General features: G+C 46.2%; 28 non-coding genes across 28 annotated transcripts; all 28 read right to left on the bottom strand.

Annotated features, from left to right (window-relative positions):
• Positions 1 to 138: 138 nt before the first annotated feature.
• On the bottom strand, positions 139 to 231 carry TRNAI-UAU (transfer RNA isoleucine (anticodon UAU)). The gene is given in 2 exon segments: positions 139 to 174; positions 194 to 231. It is a non-coding gene; the product is annotated as a tRNA-Ile (tRNA).
• Positions 232 to 594: 363 nt separating this feature from the next.
• TRNAR-CCU (transfer RNA arginine (anticodon CCU)) lies at positions 595 to 667 on the bottom strand. The gene has a single exon. It is a non-coding gene; the product is annotated as a tRNA-Arg (tRNA).
• A 708-nt stretch (positions 668 to 1375) lies between these two features.
• On the bottom strand, positions 1376 to 1447 carry TRNAE-CUC (transfer RNA glutamic acid (anticodon CUC)). The gene has a single exon. It is a non-coding gene; the product is annotated as a tRNA-Glu (tRNA).
• Positions 1448 to 2143: 696 nt separating this feature from the next.
• On the bottom strand, positions 2144 to 2236 carry TRNAI-UAU (transfer RNA isoleucine (anticodon UAU)). The gene is given in 2 exon segments: positions 2144 to 2179; positions 2199 to 2236. It is a non-coding gene; the product is annotated as a tRNA-Ile (tRNA).
• Positions 2237 to 2599: 363 nt separating this feature from the next.
• TRNAR-CCU (transfer RNA arginine (anticodon CCU)) lies at positions 2600 to 2672 on the bottom strand. Its single transcript has one exon. It is a non-coding gene; the product is annotated as a tRNA-Arg (tRNA).
• Positions 2673 to 3382: 710 nt separating this feature from the next.
• Positions 3383 to 3454, bottom strand: TRNAE-CUC (transfer RNA glutamic acid (anticodon CUC)). Its single transcript has one exon. It is a non-coding gene; the product is annotated as a tRNA-Glu (tRNA).
• A 696-nt stretch (positions 3455 to 4150) lies between these two features.
• TRNAI-UAU (transfer RNA isoleucine (anticodon UAU)) lies at positions 4151 to 4243 on the bottom strand. Its single transcript is given in 2 exon segments — positions 4151 to 4186; positions 4206 to 4243. It is a non-coding gene; the product is annotated as a tRNA-Ile (tRNA).
• An 899-nt stretch (positions 4244 to 5142) lies between these two features.
• Positions 5143 to 5214, bottom strand: TRNAE-CUC (transfer RNA glutamic acid (anticodon CUC)). The gene has a single exon. It is a non-coding gene; the product is annotated as a tRNA-Glu (tRNA).
• A 171-nt stretch (positions 5215 to 5385) lies between these two features.
• On the bottom strand, positions 5386 to 5478 carry TRNAI-UAU (transfer RNA isoleucine (anticodon UAU)). The gene is given in 2 exon segments: positions 5386 to 5421; positions 5441 to 5478. It is a non-coding gene; the product is annotated as a tRNA-Ile (tRNA).
• A 363-nt stretch (positions 5479 to 5841) lies between these two features.
• Positions 5842 to 5914, bottom strand: TRNAR-CCU (transfer RNA arginine (anticodon CCU)). Its single transcript has one exon. It is a non-coding gene; the product is annotated as a tRNA-Arg (tRNA).
• Positions 5915 to 6624: 710 nt separating this feature from the next.
• TRNAE-CUC (transfer RNA glutamic acid (anticodon CUC)) lies at positions 6625 to 6696 on the bottom strand. The gene has a single exon. It is a non-coding gene; the product is annotated as a tRNA-Glu (tRNA).
• Positions 6697 to 7149: 453 nt separating this feature from the next.
• TRNAE-CUC (transfer RNA glutamic acid (anticodon CUC)) lies at positions 7150 to 7221 on the bottom strand. The gene has a single exon. It is a non-coding gene; the product is annotated as a tRNA-Glu (tRNA).
• Positions 7222 to 7392: 171 nt separating this feature from the next.
• On the bottom strand, positions 7393 to 7485 carry TRNAI-UAU (transfer RNA isoleucine (anticodon UAU)). Its single transcript is given in 2 exon segments — positions 7393 to 7428; positions 7448 to 7485. It is a non-coding gene; the product is annotated as a tRNA-Ile (tRNA).
• Positions 7486 to 7848: 363 nt separating this feature from the next.
• Positions 7849 to 7921, bottom strand: TRNAR-CCU (transfer RNA arginine (anticodon CCU)). The gene has a single exon. It is a non-coding gene; the product is annotated as a tRNA-Arg (tRNA).
• A 710-nt stretch (positions 7922 to 8631) lies between these two features.
• TRNAE-CUC (transfer RNA glutamic acid (anticodon CUC)) lies at positions 8632 to 8703 on the bottom strand. Its single transcript has one exon. It is a non-coding gene; the product is annotated as a tRNA-Glu (tRNA).
• A 696-nt stretch (positions 8704 to 9399) lies between these two features.
• On the bottom strand, positions 9400 to 9492 carry TRNAI-UAU (transfer RNA isoleucine (anticodon UAU)). Its single transcript is given in 2 exon segments — positions 9400 to 9435; positions 9455 to 9492. It is a non-coding gene; the product is annotated as a tRNA-Ile (tRNA).
• A 362-nt stretch (positions 9493 to 9854) lies between these two features.
• On the bottom strand, positions 9855 to 9927 carry TRNAR-CCU (transfer RNA arginine (anticodon CCU)). The gene has a single exon. It is a non-coding gene; the product is annotated as a tRNA-Arg (tRNA).
• Positions 9928 to 11162: 1235 nt separating this feature from the next.
• TRNAE-CUC (transfer RNA glutamic acid (anticodon CUC)) lies at positions 11163 to 11234 on the bottom strand. The gene has a single exon. It is a non-coding gene; the product is annotated as a tRNA-Glu (tRNA).
• A 171-nt stretch (positions 11235 to 11405) lies between these two features.
• TRNAI-UAU (transfer RNA isoleucine (anticodon UAU)) lies at positions 11406 to 11498 on the bottom strand. The gene is given in 2 exon segments: positions 11406 to 11441; positions 11461 to 11498. It is a non-coding gene; the product is annotated as a tRNA-Ile (tRNA).
• Positions 11499 to 11861: 363 nt separating this feature from the next.
• TRNAR-CCU (transfer RNA arginine (anticodon CCU)) lies at positions 11862 to 11934 on the bottom strand. The gene has a single exon. It is a non-coding gene; the product is annotated as a tRNA-Arg (tRNA).
• A 710-nt stretch (positions 11935 to 12644) lies between these two features.
• Positions 12645 to 12716, bottom strand: TRNAE-CUC (transfer RNA glutamic acid (anticodon CUC)). The gene has a single exon. It is a non-coding gene; the product is annotated as a tRNA-Glu (tRNA).
• Positions 12717 to 13134: 418 nt separating this feature from the next.
• On the bottom strand, positions 13135 to 13206 carry TRNAE-CUC (transfer RNA glutamic acid (anticodon CUC)). The gene has a single exon. It is a non-coding gene; the product is annotated as a tRNA-Glu (tRNA).
• Positions 13207 to 13377: 171 nt separating this feature from the next.
• TRNAI-UAU (transfer RNA isoleucine (anticodon UAU)) lies at positions 13378 to 13470 on the bottom strand. The gene is given in 2 exon segments: positions 13378 to 13413; positions 13433 to 13470. It is a non-coding gene; the product is annotated as a tRNA-Ile (tRNA).
• Positions 13471 to 13833: 363 nt separating this feature from the next.
• Positions 13834 to 13906, bottom strand: TRNAR-CCU (transfer RNA arginine (anticodon CCU)). The gene has a single exon. It is a non-coding gene; the product is annotated as a tRNA-Arg (tRNA).
• Positions 13907 to 14612: 706 nt separating this feature from the next.
• TRNAE-CUC (transfer RNA glutamic acid (anticodon CUC)) lies at positions 14613 to 14684 on the bottom strand. The gene has a single exon. It is a non-coding gene; the product is annotated as a tRNA-Glu (tRNA).
• Positions 14685 to 15137: 453 nt separating this feature from the next.
• TRNAE-CUC (transfer RNA glutamic acid (anticodon CUC)) lies at positions 15138 to 15209 on the bottom strand. Its single transcript has one exon. It is a non-coding gene; the product is annotated as a tRNA-Glu (tRNA).
• A 172-nt stretch (positions 15210 to 15381) lies between these two features.
• Positions 15382 to 15474, bottom strand: TRNAR-UCU (transfer RNA arginine (anticodon UCU)). The gene is given in 2 exon segments: positions 15382 to 15417; positions 15437 to 15474. It is a non-coding gene; the product is annotated as a tRNA-Arg (tRNA).
• A 363-nt stretch (positions 15475 to 15837) lies between these two features.
• TRNAR-CCU (transfer RNA arginine (anticodon CCU)) lies at positions 15838 to 15910 on the bottom strand. The gene has a single exon. It is a non-coding gene; the product is annotated as a tRNA-Arg (tRNA).
• Positions 15911 to 16788: the final 878 nt, after the last annotated feature.

The raw sequence follows: 16788 nt of genomic DNA, 5'->3' as shown, positions 1-16788 counted from the left end.
CCCAGCAGTTCTTAACCGCGGTCAGTGCTTCATTAAGCCGTGTTAACGTCTACTAATGAAAATATTGGAGAAAATATATTCCTGCACATTATCCCTTAAAAAAATCTTTCAAATAAAACTTGAAAGCTTAAAGGGAAGTGCTCCAGGTGAGGCTTGAACTCACAACCTCGGCATTGCTCAACAAATACTGCCTTATAAGTACCGCGCGCTAACCGATTGCGCCACTGGAGCTTCGTGCTGGTGTCACCTTACACTCGGTTTTCTTGTTTTGTCACTTGCAAACTTAACGCTCCTCTGTGGGACAGCGAAAATTGATGAAAAGGCTTCTTGCACATTAAGAAAGGTAGCTTGACCAAAGTTCGCTTGAAGCCTTTTCAGTCCACAAGCCAATTGTCTGTTTTTTCTTTCAAAATAGGCGTGTGGAAAGCTTTGTGATTCCCATGCAAGCTTGTAGAGCCATGCTTAAAGGGGTGGTTTTGGGACATGGATTTCGAGTGGAATTGATTCCTGGCGTAAAAAAAAACCTTGCCTACCGGCAGATGTCTTGCCAATGGCGTTACACTGGGCCCAAACGGTCACTTGCTCGATTGAGAGCACCCCAGATGGGACTTGAACCCACAATCCCTGGCTTAGGAGGCCAGTGCCTTATCCATTAGGCCACTGGGGCATGTGGTAGCAGCACTGGCTGGTTTTGGTGGCTGCAAACTAGGTTCAGAGAGCCCTCATTATGACTAGTTTGTTGCCCGACATACGAGATCGACTGATCGCTCTGGGCTAAAACAGTCAATTAGAAAAAAAAACAACCAAGCAAACACTACTTTTGGAATGTCTTTTGAAAAGAGCCCCAAAAATTGGACGTTCCTCTGGAAAATCACCTCTTTGGCACCTGCTTGATTTGCCTGGTTGACTTCTACTGGGAGTGCTACTGAGCATGTGCAAGACGTTTGCATACTAAGACTTCCTGGTTTTCAATAGACGCTTCAAGGTGAGCACGTCAAGGAGGCGCAGGTCTCATTTTCAAAGTCCAATAACCAAAGAACGCATGCAGCAAATACGTTTGGAGTCCAGGCAAAACGGACCCTAACGTGCACTAAAATATCAATCTGCAATTTGGGGGACTGGACTGAAGGACTCTTGTTTTCTCCCAGACTGAGCTTCCAATTGTGCTTCCTGTCACGGTGTCATAACTTGCACTCTGACAACAGTGCAAACACCACTCTTGTGATGCTCTTTTCAACTTCCTGTCCCAAGCCTGGAACCAGATGTGCAGCCTTCTCAAATTGTTATAAAAGCTTGCGGGGCCATTCGGACCAACTTCTCTGCTCCTCTTTATGTAAACATTTCTCCTCGTCTTTGTTGTGCTTTATTAAAAACCTTCCCTGACCGGGAATCGAACCCGGGCCGCGGCGGTGAGAGCGCCGAATCCTAGCCACTAGACCACCAGGGAATCGCTGGCGAGTGCTCTGAAGCCATGAGCTCTCCCAGCAGTTCTTAACCGCGATCAGTCCTTCATTGAGCCGTGTTCACGTCTACTACTGATAAGGTGGGAGACAATATATCCTTGCACATTATCCCTTAAAAATCTTTCAAATAACTTCCACACCACAGATGTTGAGGCTCACTAAGTCTTTCATCCAGTGGCGGGGATTTTGGTCTCGTTTTAAAGATTAGCACCATTTATGCTTTTTGCCAAACTTTTGGCACCATGCCAAATGAGAGAGACTCCTTGAAGATTGTAAAATTCCTTGTTCCAATATTAATCTCTCAGGATTAAAACTTGAAATCAGATGCGCAGACTTTTCAACTTGTTAGAAAAGCTCGCGGGACCATTCGGACCAACTTCTCTGCTCCTCTCCATGTAAACATTTCTCCTCATCTTTGCTGTACTTTATTAAAAACGTTCCCTGACCGGGAATCGAACCCGGGCCGCGGCGGTGAGAGTGCCGAATCCTAGCCACTAGACCACCAGGGAATTGCTGTCGGTTGGTTTGCAACCATGAACTCTCCCAGCAGTTCTTAACCGCGGTCAGTGCTTCATTAAGCCGTGTTAACGTCTACTAATGAAAATATTGGAGAAAATATATTCCTGCACATTATCCCTTAAAAAAATCTTTCAAATAAAACTTGAAAGCTTAAAGGGAAGTGCTCCAGGTGAGGCTTGAACTCACAACCTCGGCATTGCTCAACAAATACTGCCTTATAAGTACCGCGCGCTAACCGATTGCGCCACTGGAGCTTCGTGCTGGTGTCACCTTACACTCGGTTTTCTTGTTTTGTCACTTGCAAACTTAACGCTCCTCTGTGGGACAGCGAAAATTGATGAAAAGGCTTCTTGCACATTAAGAAAGGTAGCTTGACCAAAGTTCGCTTGAAGCCTTTTCAGTCCACAAGCCAATTGTCTGTTTTTTCTTTCAAAATAGGCGTGTGGAAAGCTTTGTGATTCCCATGCAAGCTTGTAGAGCCATGCTTAAAGGGGTGGTTTTGGGACATGGATTTCGAGTGGAATTGATTCCTGGCGTAAAAAAAAACTTTGCCTACCGGCAGATGTCTTGCCGATGGTGTTACACTGGGCCGAAACGGTCACTTGCGCGATTGAGAGCACCCCAGATGGGACTCGAACCCACAATCCCTGGCTTAGGAGGCCAGTGCCTTAACCATTAGGCCACTGGGGCATGTGGTAGCAGCACTGGCTGGTTTTGGTGGCTGCAAACTAGGTTCAGAGAGCCCTCATTATGACTCTAGTTTGTTGCCCGACATACGAGATCGACTGATCGCTCTGGGCTAAAACAGTCAATTAGAAAAAAAAACAACCAAGCAAACACTACTTTTGGAATGTCTTTTGAAAAGAGCCCCAAAAATTGGACGTTCCTCTGGAAAATCACCTCTTTGGCACCTGCTTGATTTGCCTGGTTGACTTCTACTGGGAGTGCTTCTGAGCATGTGCAAGACGTTTGCATACTAAGACTTCCTGGTTTTCAATAGACGCTTCAAGGTGAGCACGTCAAGGAGGCGCAGGTCTCATTTTCAAAGTCCAATAACCAAAGAACGCATGCAGCAAATACGTTTGGAGTCCAGGCAAAACGGACCCTAACGTGCACTAAAATATCAATCTGCAATTTGGGGGACTGGACTGAAGGACTCTTGTTTTCTCCCAGACTGAGCTTCCAATTGTGCTTCCTGTCACGGTGTCATAACTTGCACTCTGACAACAGTGCAAACACCACTCTTGTGATGCTCTTTTCAACTTCCTGTCCCAAGCCTGGAACCAGATGTGCAGCCTTCTCAAATTGTTATAAAAGCTTGCGGGGCCATTCGGACCAACTTCTCTGCTCCTCTTTATGTAAACATTTCTCCTCGTCTTTGTTGTGCTTTATTAAAAACCTTCCCTGACCGGGAATCGAACCCGGGCCGCGGCGGTGAGAGCGCCGAATCCTAACCACTAGACCACCAGGGAATCGCTGGCGAGTGCTCTGAAGCCATGAGCTCTCCCAGCAGTTCTTAACCGCGATCAGTCCTTCATTGAGCCGTGTTCACGTCTACTACTGATAAGGTGGGAGACAATATATCCTTGCACATTATCCCTTAAAAATCTTTCAAATAACTTCCACACCACAGATGTTGAGGCTCACTAAGTCTTTCATCCAGTGGCGGGGATTTTGGTCTCGTTTTAAAGATTAGCACCATTTATGCTTTTTGCCAAACTTTTGGCACCATGCCAAATGAGAGAGACTCCTTGAAGATTGTAAAATTCCTTGTTCCAATATTAATCTCTCAGGATTAAAACTTGAAATCAGATGCGCAGACTTTTCAACTTGTTAGAAAAGCTCGCGGGACCATTCGGACCAACTTCTCTGCTCCTCTCCATGTAAACATTTCTCCTCATCTTTGCTGTACTTTATTAAAAACGTTCCCTAACCGGGAATCGAACCCGGGCCGCGGCGGTGAGAGCGCCGAATCCTAGCCACTAGACCACCAGGTAATCGCTGTCGGTTGGTTTGCAACCATGAACTCTCCCAGCAGTTCTTAACCGCGGTCAGTGCTTCATTAAGCCGTGTTAACGTCTACTAATGAAAATATTGGAGAAAATATATTCCTGCACATTATCCCTTAAAAAAATCTTTCAAATAAAACTTGAAAGCTTAAAGGGAAGTGCTCCAGGTGAGGCTTGAACTCACAACCTCGGCATTGCTCAACAAATACTGCCTTATAAGTAACGCGCGCTAACCGATTGCGCCACTGGAGCTTCGTGCTGGTGTCACCTTACACTCGGTTTTCTTGTTTTGTCACTTGCAAATACGTTTGGAGTCCAGGCAAAACGGACCCTAACGTGCACTAAAATATCAATCTGCAATTTGGGGGACTGGACTGAAGGACTCTTGTTTTCTCCCAGACTGAGCTTCCAATTGTGCTTCCTGTCACGGTGTCATAACTTGCACTCTGACAACAGTGCAAACACCACTCTTGTGATGCTCTTTTCAACTTCCTGTCCCAAGCCTGGAACCAGATGTGCAGCCTTCTCAAATTGTTATAAAAGCTTGCGGGGCCATTCGGACCAACTTCTCTGCTCCTCTTTATGTAAACATTTCTCCTCGTCTTTGTTGTGCTTTATTAAAAACCTTCCCTGCCCGGGAATCGAACCCGGGCCGCGGCGGTGAGAGCGCCGAATCCTAGCCACTAGACCACCAGGGAATCGCTGGCGAGTGCTCTGAAGCCATGAGCTCTCCCAGCAGTTCTTAACCGCGATCAGTCCTTCATTGAGCCGTGTTCACGTCTACTACTGATAAGGTGGGAGACAATATATCCTTGCACATTATCCCTTAAAAATCTTTCAAATAACTTCCACACCACAGATGTTGAGGCTCACTAAGTCTTTCATCCAGTGGCGGGGATTTTGGTCTCGTTTTAAAGATTAGCACCATTTATGCTTTTTGCCAAACTTTTGGCACCATGCCAAATGAGAGAGACTCCTTGAAGATTGTAAAATTCCTTGTTCCAATATTAATCTCTCAGGATTAAAACTTGAAATCAGATGCGCAGACTTTTCAACTTGTTAGAAAAGCTCGCGGGACCATTCGGACCAACTTCTCTGCTCCTCTCCATGTAAACATTTCTCCTCATCTTTGCTGTACTTTATTAAAAACGTTCCCTGACCGGGAATCGAACCCGGGCCGCGGCGGTGAGAGCGCCGAATCCTAGCCACTAGACCACCAGGGAATCGCTGTCGGTTGGTTTGCAACCATGAACTCTCCCAGCAGTTCTTAACCGCGGTCAGTGCTTCATTAAGCCGTGTTAACGTCTACTAATGAAAATATTGGAGAAAATATATTCCTGCACATTATCCCTTAAAAAAATCTTTCAAATAAAACTTGAAAGCTTAAAGGGAAGTGCTCCAGGTGAGGCTTGAACTCACAACCTCGGCATTGCTCAACAAATACTGCCTTATAAGTACCGCGCGCTAACCGATTGCGCCACTGGAGCTTCGTGCTGGTGTCACCTTACACTCGGTTTTCTTGTTTTGTCACTTGCAAACTTAACGCTCCTCTGTGGGACAGCGAAAATTGATGAAAAGGCTTCTTGCACATTAAGAAAGGTAGCTTGACCAAAGTTCGCTTGAAGCCTTTTCAGTCCACAAGCCAATTGTCTGTTTTTTCTTTCAAAATAGGCGTGTGGAAAGCTTTGTGATTCCCATGCAAGCTTGTAGAGCCATGCTTAAAGGGGTGGTTTTGGGACATGGATTTCGAGTGGAATTGATTCCTGGCGTAAAAAAAAACCTTGCCTACCGGCAGATGTCTTGCCAATGGCGTTACACTGGGCCCAAACGGTCACTTGCTCGATTGAGAGCACCCCAGATGGGACTTGAACCCACAATCCCTGGCTTAGGAGGCCAGTGCCTTATCCATTAGGCCACTGGGGCATGTGGTAGCAGCACTGGCTGGTTTTGGTGGCTGCAAACTAGGTTCAGAGAGCCCTCATTATGACTCTAGTTTGTTGCCCGACATACGAGATCGACTGATCGCTCTGGGCTAAAACAGTCAATTAGAAAAAAAAACAACCAAGCAAACACTACTTTTGGAATGTCTTTTGAAAAGAGCCCCAAAAATTGGACGTTCCTCTGGAAAATCACCTCTTTGGCACCTGCTTGATTTGCCTGGTTGACTTCTACTGGGAGTGCTACTGAGCATGTGCAAGACGTTTGCATACTAAGACTTCCTGGTTTTCAATAGACGCTTCAAGGTGAGCACGTCAAGGAGGCGCAGGTCTCATTTTCAAAGTCCAATAACCAAAGAACGCATGCAGCAAATACGTTTGGAGTCCAGGCAAAACGGACCCTAACGTGCACTAAAATATCAATCTGCAATTTGGGGGACTGGACTGAAGGACTCTTGTTTTCTCCCAGACTGAGCTTCCAATTGTGCTTCCTGTCACGGTGTCATAACTTGCACTCTGACAACAGTGCAAACACCACTCTTGTGATGCTCTTTTCAACTTCCTGTCCCAAGCCTGGAACCAGATGTGCAGCCTTCTCAAATTGTTATAAAAGCTTGCGGGGCCATTCGGACCAACTTCTCTGCTCCTCTTTATGTAAACATTTCTCCTCGTCTTTGTTGTGCTTTATTAAAAACCTTCCCTGACCGGGAATCGAACCCGGGCCGCGGCGGTGAGAGCGCCGAATCCTAGCCACTAGACCACCAGGGAATCGCTGGCGAGTGCTCTGAAGCCATGAGCTCTCCCAGCAGTTCTTAACCGCGATCAGTCCTTCATTGAGCCGTGTTCACGTCTACTACTGATAAGGTGGGAGACAATATATCCTTGCACATTATCCCTTAAAAATCTTTCAAATAACTTCCACACCACAGATGTTGAGGCTCACTAAGTCTTTCATCCAGTGGCGGGGATTTTGGTCTCGTTTTAAAGATTAGCACCATTTATGCTTTTTGCCAAACTTTTGGCACCATGCCAAATGAGAGAGACTCCTTGAAGATTGTAAAATTCCTTGTTCCAATATTAATCTCTCAGGATTAAAACTTGAAATCAGATGCGCAGACTTTTCAACTTGTTAGAAAAGCTCGCGGGACCATTCGGACCAACTTCTCTGCTCCTCTCCATGTAAACATTTCTCCTCATCTTTGCTGTACTTTATTAAAAACGTTCCCTGACCGGGAATCGAACCCGGGCCGCGGCGGTGAGAGCGCCGAATCCTAGCCACTAGACCACCAGGGAATTGCTGTCGGTTGGTTTGCAACCATGAACTCTCCCAGCAGTTCTTAACCGCGGTCAGTGCTTCATTAAGCCGTGTTAACGTCTACTAATGAAAATATTGGAGAAAATATATTCCTGCACATTATCCCTTAAAAAAATCTTTCAAATAAAACTTGAAAGCTTAAAGGGAAGTGCTCCAGGTGAGGCTTGAACTCACAACCTCGGCATTGCTCAACAAATACTGCCTTATAAGTACCGCGCGCTAACCGATTGCGCCACTGGAGCTTCGTGCTGGTGTCACCTTACACTCGGTTTTCTTGTTTTGTCACTTGCAAACTTAACGCTCCTCTGTGGGACAGCGAAAATTGATGAAAAGGCTTCTTGCACATTAAGAAAGGTAGCTTGACCAAAGTTCGCTTGAAGCCTTTTCAGTCCACAAGCCAATTGTCTGTTTTTTCTTTCAAAATAGGCATGTGGAAAGCTTTGTGATTCCCATGCAAGCTTGTAGAGCCATGCTTAAAGGGGTGGTTTTGGGACATGGATTTCGAGTGGAATTGATTCCTGGCGTAAAAAAAAACTTTGCCTACCGGCAGATGTCTTGCCGATGGTGTTACACTGGGCCGAAACGGTCACTTGCGCGATTGAGAGCACCCCAGATGGGACTCGAACCCACAATCCCTGGCTTAGGAGGCCAGTGCCTTAACCATTAGGCCACTGGGGCATGTGGTAGCAGCACTGGCTGGTTTTGGTGGCTGCAAACTAGGTTCAGAGAGCCCTCATTATGACTCTAGTTTGTTGCCCGACATACGAGATCGACTGATCGCTCTGGGCTAAAACAGTCAATTAGAAAAAAAAACAACCAAGCAAACACTACTTTTGGAATGTCTTTTGAAAAGAGCCCCAAAAATTGGACGTTCCTCTGGAAAATCACCTCTTTGGCACCTGCTTGATTTGCCTGGTTGACTTCTACTGGGAGTGCTACTGAGCATGTGCAAGACGTTTGCATACTAAGACTTCCTGGTTTTCAATAGACGCTTCAAGGTGAGCACGTCAAGGAGGCGCAGGTCTCATTTTCAAAGTCCAATAACCAAAGAACGCATGCAGCAAATACGTTTGGAGTCCAGGCAAAACGGACCCTAACGTGCACTAAAATATCAATCTGCAATTTGGGGGACTGGACTGAAGGACTCTTGTTTTCTCCCAGACTGAGCTTCCAATTGTGCTTCCTGTCACGGTGTCATAACTTGCACTCTGACAACAGTGCAAACACCACTCTTGTGATGCTCTTTTCAACTTCCTGTCCCAAGCCTGGAACCAGATGTGCAGCCTTCTCAAATTGTTATAAAAGCTTGCGGGGCCATTTGGACCAACTTCTCTGCTCCTCTTTATGTAAACATTTCTCCTCATCTTTGTTGTGCTTTATTAAAAACCTTCCCTGACCGGGAATCGAACCCGGGCCGCGGCGGTGAGAGCGCCGAATCCTAGCCACTAGACCACCAGGGAATCGCTGGTGAGTGCTCTGAAGCCATGAGCTCTCCCAGCAGTTCTTAACCGCGATCAGTCCTTCATTGAGCCGTGTTCACGTCTACTACTGATAAGGTGGGAGACAATATATCCTTGCACATTATCCCTTAAAAATCTTTCAAATAACTTCCACACCACAGATGTTGAGGCTCACTAAGTCTTTCATCAAGTGGCGGGGATTTTGGTCTCGTTTTAAAGATTAGCACCATTTATGCTTTTTGCCAAACTTTTGGCACCATGCCAAATGAGAGAGACTCCTTGAAGATTGTAAAATTCCTTGTTCCAATATTAATCTCTCAGGATTAAAACTTGAAATCAGATGCGCAGACTTTTCAATTTGTTAGAAAAGCTCGCGGGACCATTCGGACCAACTTCTCTGCTCCTCTCCATGTAAACATTTCTCCTCATCTTTGCTGTACTTTATTAAAAACGTTCCCTGACCGGGAATCGAACCCGGGCCGTGGCGGTGAGAGCGCCGAATCCTAGCCACTAGACCACCAGGGAATCGCTGTCGGTTGGTTTGGAACCATGAACTCTCCCAGCAGTTCTTAACCGCGGTCAGTGCTTCATTAAGCCGTGTTAACGTCTACTAATGAAAATATTGGAGAAAATATATTCCTGCACATTATCCCTTAAAAAAATCTTTCAAATAAAACTTGAAAGCTTAAAGGGAAGTGCTCCAGGTGAGGCTTGAACTCACAACCTCGGCATTGCTCAACAAATACTGCCTTATAAGTACCGCGCGCTAACCGATTGCGCCACTGGAGCTTCGTGCTGGTGTCGCCTTACACTCGGTTTTCTTGTTTTGTCACTTGCAAACTTAACGCTCCTCTGTGGGACAGCGAAAATTGATGAAAAGGCTTCTTGCACATTAAGAAAGGTAGCTTGACCAAAGTTCGCTTGAAGCCTTTTCAGTCCACAAGCCAATTGTCTGTTTTTTCTTTCAAAATAGGCGTGTGGAAAGCTTTGTGATTCCCATGCAAGCTTGTAGAGCCATGCTTAAAGGGGTGGTTTTGGGACATGGATTTCGAGTGGAATTGATTCCTGGCGTAAAAAAAACCTTGCCTACCGGCAGATGTCTTGCCAATGGCGTTACACTGGGCCCAAACGGTCACTTGCTCGATTGAGAGCACCCCAGATGGGACTCGAACCCACAATCCCTGGCTTAGGAGGCCAGTGCCTTATCCATTAGGCCACTGGGGCATGTGGTAGCAGCACTGGCTGGTTTTGGTGGCTGCAAACTAGGTTCAGAGAGCCCGCATTATGACTCTAGTTTGTTGCCCGACATACGAGATCGACTGATCGCTCTGGGCTAAAACAGTCAATTAGAAAAAAAAACAACCAAGCAAACACTACTTTTGGAATGTCTTTTGAAAAGAGCCCCAAAAATTGGACGTTCCTCTGGAAAATCACCTCTTTGGCACCTGCTTGATTTGCCTGGTTGACTTCTACTGGGAGTGCTACTGAGCATGTGCAAGACGTTTGCATACTAAGACTTCCTGGTTTTCAATAGACGCTTCAAGGTGAGCACGTCAAGGAGGCGCAGGTCTCATTTTCAAAGTCCAATAACCAAAGAACGCATGCAGCAAATACGTTTGGAGTCCAGGCAAAACGGACCCTAACGTGCACTAAAATATCAATCTGCAATTTGGGGGACTGGACTGAAGGACTCTTGTTTTCTCCCAGACTGAGCTTCCAATTGTGCTTCCTGTCACGGTGTCATAACTTGCACTCTGACAACAGTGCAAACACCACTCTTGTGATGCTCTTTTCAACTTCCTGTCCCAAGCCTGGAACCAGATGTGCAGCCTTCTCAAATTGTTATAAAAGCTTGCGGGGCCATTCGGACCAACTTCTCTGCTCCTCTTTATGTAAACATTTCTCCTCGTCTTTGTTGTGCTTTATTAAAAACCTTCCCTGACCGGGAATCGAACACGGGCCGCGGCGGTGAGAGCACCGAATCCTAGCCACTAGACCACCAGGGAATCGCTGGCGAGTGCTCTGACGCCATGAGCTCTCCCAGCAGTTCTTAACCGCGATCAGTCCTTCATTGAGCCGTGTTCACGTCTACTACTGATAAGGTGGGAGACAATATATCCTTGCACATTATCCCTTAAAAATCTTTCAAATAACTTCCACACCACAGATGTTGAGGCTCACTAAGTCTTTCATCCAGTGGCGGGGATTTTGGTCTCGTTTTAAAGATTAGCACCATTTATGCTTTTTGCCAAACTTTTGGCACCATGCCAAATGAGAGAGACTCCTTGAAGATTGTAAAATTCCTTGTTCCAATATTAATCTCTCAGGATTAAAACTTGAAATCAGATGCGCAGACTTTTCAACTTGTTAGAAAAGCTCGCGGGACCATTCGGACCAACTTCTCTGCTCCTCTCCATGTAAACATTTCTCCTCATCTTTGCTGTACTTTATTAAAAACGTTCCCTGACCGGGAATCGAACCCGGGCCGCGGCGGTGAGAGCGCCGAATCCTAGCCACTAGACCACCAGGGAATCGCTGTCGGTTGGTTTGGAACCATGAACTCTCCCAGCAGTTCTTAACCGCGGTCAGTGCTTCATTAAGCCGTGTTAACGTCTACTAATGAAAATATTGGAGAAAATATATTCCTGCACATAATCCCTTAAAAAAATCTTTCAAATAAAACTTGAAAGCTTAAAGGGAAGTGCTCCAGGTGAGGCTTGAACTCACAACCTCGGCATTGCTCAACAAATACTGCCTTATAAGTACCGCGCGCTAACCGATTGCGCCACTGGAGCTTCGTGCTGGTGTCAGCTTACACTCGGTTTTCTTGTTTTGTCACTTGCAAACTTAACGCTCCTCTGTGGGACAGCGAAAATTGATGAAAAGGCTTCTTGCACATTAAGAAAGGTAGCTTGACCAAAGTTCGCTTGAAGCCTTTTCAGTCCACAAGCCAATTGTCTGTTTTTTCTTTCAAAATAGGCGTGTGGAAAGCTTTGTGATTCCCATGCAAGCTTGTAGAGCCATGCTTAAAGGGGTGGTTTTGGGACATGGATTTCGAGTGGAATTGATTCCTGGCGTAAAAAAAAACCTTGCCTACCGGCAGATGTCTTGCCAATGGTGTTACACTGGGCCGAAACGGTCACTTGCTCGATTGAGAGCACCCCAGATGGGACTCGAACCCACAATCCCTGGCTTAGGAGGCCAGTGCCTTATCCATTAGGCCACTGGGGCATGTGGTAGCAGCACTGGCTGGTTTTGGTGGCTGCAAACTAGGTTCAGAGAGCCCTCATTATGACTCTAGTTTGTTGCCCGACATACGAGATCGACTGATCGCTCTGGGCTAAAACAGTCAATTAGAAAAAAAAACAACCAAGCAAACACTACTTTTGGAATGTCTTTTGAAAAGAGCCCCAAAAATTGGACGTTCCTCTGGAAAATCACCTCTTTGGCACCTGCTTGATTTGCCTGGTTGACTTCTACTGGGAGTGCTACTGAGCATGTGCAAGACGTTTGCATACTAAGACTTCCTGGTTTTCAATAGACGCTTCAAGGTGAGCACGTCAAGGAGGCGCAGGTCTCATTTTCAAAGTCCAATAACCAAAGAACGCATGCAGCAAATACGTTTGGAGTCCAGGCAAAACGGACCCTAACGTGCACTAAAATATCAATCTGCAATTTGGGGGACTGGACTGAAGGACTCTTGTTTTCTCCCAGACTGAGCTTCCAATTGTGCTTCCTGTCACGGTGTCATAACTTGCACTCTGACAACAGTGCAAACACCACTCTTGTGATGCTCTTTTCAACTTCCTGTCCCAAGCCTGGAACCAGATGTGCAGCCTTCTCAAATTGTTATAAAAGCTTGCGGGGCCATTCGGACCAACTTCTCTGCTCCTCTTTATGTAAACATTTCTCCTCGTCTTTGTTGTGCTTTATTAAAAACCTTCCCTGACCGGGAATCGAACCCGGGCCGCGGCGGTGAGAGCGCCGAATCCTAGCCACTAGACCACCAGGGAATCGCTGGTGAGTGCTTTGAAGCCATGAGCTCTCCCAGCAGTTCTTAACCGCGATCAGTCCTTCATTGAGCCGTGTTCACGTCTACTACTGATAAGGTGGGAGACAATATATCCTTGCACATTATCCCTTAAAAATCTTTCAAATAACTTCCACACCACAGATGTTGAGGCTCACTAAGTCTTTCATCCAGTGGCGGGGATTTTGGTCTCGTTTTAAAGATTAGCACCATTTATGCTTTTTGCCAAACTTTTGGCACCATGCCAAATGAGAGAGACTCCTTGAAGATTGTAAAATTCCTTGTTCCAATATTAATCTCTCAGGATTAAAACTTGAAATCAGATGCGCAGACTTTTCAACTTGTCTGCTCCTCTCCATATAAACATTTCTCCTCATCTTTGCTGTACTTTATTAAAAACGTTCCCTGACCGGGAATCGAACCCGGGCCGCGGCGGTGAGAGCGCCGAATCCTAGCCACTAGACCACCAGGGAATCGCTGTCGGTTGGTTTGGAACCATGAACTCTCCCAGCAGTTCTTAACCGCGGTCAGTGCTTCATTAAGCCGTGTTAACGTCTACTAATGAAAATATTGGAGAAAATATATTCCTGCACATTATCCCTTAAAAAAATCTTTCAAATAAAACTTGAAAGCTTAAAGGGAAGTGCTCCAGGTGAGGCTTGAACTCACAACCTCGGCATTGCTCAACAAATACTGCCTTATAAGTACCGCGCGCTAACCGATTGCGCCACTGGAGCTTCGTGCTGGTGTCACCTTACACTCGGTTTTCTTGTTTTGTCACTTGCAAACTTAACGCTCCTCTGTGGGACAGCGAAAATTGATGAAAAGGCTTCTTGCACATTAAGAAAGGTAGCTTGACCAAAGTTCGCTTGAAGCCTTTTCAGTCCACAAGCCAATTGTCTGTTTTTTCTTTCAAAATAGGCGTGTGGAAAGCTTTGTGATTCCCATGCAAGCTTGTAGAGCCATGCTTAAAGGGGTGGTTTTGGGACATGGATTTCGAGTGGAATTGATTCCTGGCGTAAAAAAAAACCTTGCCTACCGGCAGATGTCTTGCCAATGGTGTTACACTGGGCCGAAACGGTCACTTGCTCGATTGAGAGCACCCCAGATGGGACTCGAACCCACAATCCCTGGCTTAGGAGGCCAGTGCCTTATCCATTAGGCCACTGGGGCATGTGGTAGCAGCACTGGCTGGTTTTGGTGGCTGCAAACTAGGTTCAGAGAGCCCTCATTATGACTCTAGTTTGTTGCCCGACATACGAGATCGACTGATCGCTCTGGGCTAAAACAGTCAATTAGAAAAAAAAACAACCAAGCAAACACTACTTTTGGAATGTCTTTTGAAAAGAGCCCCAAAAATTGGACCTCTGGAAAATCACCTCTTTGGCACCTGCTTGATTTGCCTGGTTGACTTCTACTGGGAGTGCTACTGAGCATGTGCAAGACGTTTGCATACTAAGACTTCCTGGTTTTCAATAGACGCTTCAAGGTGAGCACGTCAAGGAGGCGCAGGTCTCATTTTCAAAGTCCAATAACCAAAGAACGCATGCAGCAAATACGTTTGGAGTCCAGGCAAAACGGACCCTAACGTGCACTAAAATATCAATCTGCAATTTGGGGGACTGGACTGAAGGACTCTTGTTTTCTCCCAGACTGAGCTTCCAATTGTGCTTCCTGTCACGGTGTCATAACTTGCACTCTGACAACAGTGCAAACACCACTCTTGTGATGCTCTTTTCAACTTCCTGTCCCAAGCCTGGAACCAGATGTGCAGCCTTCTCAAATTGTTATAAAAGCTTGCGGGGCCATTCGGACCAACTTCTCTGCTCCTCTTTATGTAAACATTTCTCCTCATCTTTGTTGTGCTTTATTAAAAACCTTCCCTGACCGGGAATCGAACCCGGGCCGCGGCGGTGAGAGCGCCGAATCCTAGCCACTAGACCACCAGGGAATCGCTGGCGAGTGCTCTGAAGCCATGAGCTCTCCCAGCAGTTCTTAACCGCTATCAGTCCTTCATTGAGCCGTGTTCACGTCTACTACTGATAAGGTGGGAGACAATATATCCTTGCACATTATCCCTTAAAAATCTTTCAAATAACTTCCACACCACAGATGTTGAGGCTCACTAAGTCTTTCATCCAGTGGCGGGGATTTTGGTCTCGTTTTAAAGATTAGCACCATTTATGCTTTTTGCCAAACTTTTGGCACCATGCCAAATGAGAGAGACTCCTTGAAGATTGTAAAATTCCTTGTTCCAATATTAATCTCTCAGGATTAAAACTTGAAATCAGATGCGCAGACTTTTCAACTTGTTAGAGAAGCTCGCGGGACCATTCGGACCAACTTCTCTGCTCCTCTCCATGTAAACATTTCTCCTCATCTTTGCTGTACTTTATTAAAAACGTTCCCTGACCGGGAATCGAACCCGGGCCGCGGCGGTGAGAGCGCCGAATCCTAGCCACTAGACCACCAGGGAATCGCTGTCGGTTGGTTTAGGAACCATGAACTCTCCCAGCAGTTCTTAACCGCGGTCAGTGCTCCATTAAGCCGTGTTAACGTCTACTAATGAAAATATTGGAGAAAATATATTCCTGCACATTATCCCTTAAAAAAATCTTTCAAATAAAACTTGAAAGCTTAAAGGGAAGTGCTCCAGGTGTGGCTTGAACTCACAACCTCGGCATCGCTCAACAAATACTGCCTTAGAAGTACCGCGCGCTAACCGATTGCGCCACTGGAGCTTCGTGCTGGTGTCAGCTTACACTCGGTTTTCTTGTTTTCTCACTTGCAACCTTAACGCTCCTCTGTGGCACAGCGAAAATTGATGAAAAGGCTTCTTGCACATTAAGAAAGGTAGCTTGACCAAAGTTCGCTTGAAGCCTTTTCAGTCCACAAGCCAATTGTCTGTTTTTTCTTTCAAAATAGGCGTGTGGAAAGCTTTGTGATTCCCATGCAAGCTTGTAGAGCCATGCTTAAAGGGGTGGTTTTGGGACATGGATTTCGAGTGGAATTGATTCCTGGCGTAAAAAAAAACCTTGCCTACCGGCAGATGTCTTGCCAATGGCGTTACACTGGGCCGAAACGGTCACTTGCTCGATTGAGAGCACCCCAGATGGGACTCGAACCCACAATCCCTGGCTTAGGAGGCCAGTGCCTTATCCATTAGGCCACTGGGGCATGTGGTAGCAGCACTGGCTGGTTTTGGTGGCTGCAAACTAGGTTCAGAGAGCCCTCATTATGACTCTAGTTTGTTGCCCGACATACGAGATCGACTGATCGCTCTGGGCTAAAACAGTCAATTAGAAAAAAAAACAACCAAGCAAACACTACTTTTGGAATGTCTTTTGAAAAGAGCCCCAAAAATTGGACGTTCCTCTGGAAAATCACCTCTTTGGCACCTGCTTGATTTGCCTGGTTGACTTCTACTGGGAGTGCTACTGAGCATGTGCAAGACGTTTGCATACTAAGACTTCCTGGTTTTCAATAGACGCTTCAAGGTGAGCACGTCAAGGAGGCGCAGGTCTCATTTTCAATGTCCAATAACCAAAGAACGCATGCAGCAAATACGTTTGGAGTCCAGGCAAAACGGACCCTAACGTGCACTAAAATATCAATCTGCAATTTGGGGGACTGGACTGAAGGACTCTTGTTTTCTCCCAGACTGAGCTTCCAATTGTGCTTCCTGTCACGGTGTCATAACTTGCACTCTGACAACAGTGCAAACACCACTCTTGTGATGCTCTTTTCAACTTCCTGTCCCAAGCCTGGAACCAGATGTGCAGCCTTCTCAAATTGTTATAAAAGCTTGCGGGGCCATTCGGACCAACTTCTCTGCTCCTCTTTATGTAAACATTTCTCCTCATCTTTGTTGTGCTTTATTAAAAACCTTCCCTGACCGGGAATCGAACCCGGGCCGCGACGGTGAGAGCGCCGAATCCTAGCCACTAGACCACCAGGGAATCGCTGGCGAGTGCTCTGAAGCCATGAGCTCTCCCAGCAGTTCTTAACCGCGATCAGTCCTTCATTGAGCCGTGTTCACGTCTACTACTGATAAG

Source organism: Spea bombifrons, chromosome 4, assembly GCF_027358695.1.
Source record: "Spea bombifrons isolate aSpeBom1 chromosome 4, aSpeBom1.2.pri, whole genome shotgun sequence".
NCBI classification, from domain to species: domain Eukaryota; kingdom Metazoa; phylum Chordata; class Amphibia; order Anura; family Pelobatidae; genus Spea; species Spea bombifrons.
This window is presented reverse-complemented; position numbering and strand designations above follow the sequence as displayed.